The 1648-nt window shown below is 58.3% G+C and overlaps 1 protein-coding gene across 1 annotated transcript in view; it reads right to left on the reverse strand.

Moving 5' to 3' along the window:
* NKD1 (naked cuticle homolog 1 (Drosophila)) overlaps positions 1-1642 on the reverse strand; it is a gene marked incomplete at its 3' end in the record, with an annotated part of 51438 nt that extends 49796 nt beyond the window's left edge. Inside the window, exon 1 of the mRNA XM_005880325.1 lies at positions 1616-1642. The remainder of the gene's footprint in view (positions 1-1615) is intronic.
* Positions 1643-1648: the final 6 nt, after the last annotated feature.

The following is a 1648-nucleotide window of genomic DNA, read 5'->3' on the forward strand; positions in this document are numbered from 1 at the left end:
GCTCGCATTCCTTTTGCTGGGAACACCACTATTTAATTAAAAACGACAGACTTTTGTTTTTCTCTCCTTCCTTCCTCCTCCCTCCCATCCTCCAGGACTGGATGCCAAGGAGACCCACCAAAAACATGCGGGGAACATTTGTTACGGCTTTGAAGATAAAAGTCGGTTGAAGTAAGCCCGCGATGTATTTCAAGTTTCCCCTAAAGCATGGAGCAAGCTGCCTGGCAGTTTAGGGAAAGGGGGGAATGGGGGGGGGGGGGGGGGGGGGGGGGTCTACCAAAAAAAAATGTCATTCTGCAGGAATACTTTGTAAAAATAAACAGGCGGAAGAAACCCCTAACTTGATTAATGGAAAGCCACTCAGTCGGCCTCTGTCTTGGGCCACAAATGCGTTTGTTCATGTGGCTCGATCGGATCGTTTTCATTGGGCTTTAAAACAAAGATGTAGATCATAAACTAGCGATGCTGGGGGGAGGCGGGGAAGCTTACAGGTCTGCTTTTAAAGGGCCCCGGCGACAGAGCCCCACCCACCACGTTCTGACCTGGACCAGGGGACAGACAGCAGCTCCAGTTCCGGCCCAGCCTCGGGATGCAGAGACAGGCGGACGAGAAAGGCCCAGCTAAGTAAGCGGAGGCGGCGGAGGGGCAGATGGGAGCTTCTCCCAGAATCGGAGGTGATTCCAGACGTGGCCTCACCTCCCAACACTGGCCCCTGCCACAGAGCGGCACCCAGCCCAGGTCCGGCCACTCACACACACACACACACACACACACGCACACGCACACGCATCTGAGAACTCCACTGGCCCCTCCCCAGCCCGTGGACAAGACCAAAGAACTAACCAGACCTGAGACTCAGCCTGTTCCCCTCGAAGTTAAAAAAAAAATTAAATGTCACATCAAAAAGTGGATCCGTGCTTTGATCTGGGCTCGCCGGAGTTCCACGCAGACCATCTGAGAGCCCGTGCAGCGCTCGGAGCTCCGAGGGCCTCTGTGAACGCCAGTCCCAGGCCGGGCGCTGAGCTGGACTCACTCCCTGTCACATCTACCGCTTCCCAGGGACTGTCCCACCGCGGGGACCTCAGGAGGGGGCCCCGGCTGGAGCCGAATGAGGCGCACTCTCTCTCCTCCTACCTAGGCCAAGCTGGGGGGTCCACCGGCTCTCAGTGGCCCCCAAGCTCTGCCACCCAAATGGCAGCCTGACCTACAGGCTCCCGGGCAGATGGGACTGATGGGTGCACAGACACACGGAACATATCTGGAAGCCAGCACCGTCCCCGACACCCTTCCATATCTGCTCTCTCCCCAGCCCCACCACTAAGTCCACCTTTGAATGCTGGCCACAGAGGGAGTCAGAGCAGGGCCCCAAGTCCCCCAGGTCGGCTGGACCTGCACCACCTCCTCACCTAGGACCCGTCCCCAACCAGACAGAAGACTGCCACTCCTGTCACCGCTAAAGTTCCTGCAGGCCTGGGGCAAGGGGCATGTTGGGGGGCAGGAGCAGCTGAGAAGGGATTCTGGGCTTAGCTGTGCCAAGAGGGTGCTAAACGTTGGGGGGGGGGTGGGTATGGAGACCCATCTCCGAGGTTGAAAAAGGGGTGTGTGGGAATCGTACCCGGGTTCCTCTGCCGCCAGTGCCCGCGGCCCG

The sequence above is a fragment of the Myotis brandtii genome, unplaced genomic scaffold (genome assembly GCF_000412655.1).
Source record: "Myotis brandtii unplaced genomic scaffold, ASM41265v1 scaffold633, whole genome shotgun sequence".
Taxonomy (NCBI): Eukaryota; Metazoa; Chordata; class Mammalia; order Chiroptera; family Vespertilionidae; genus Myotis; species Myotis brandtii.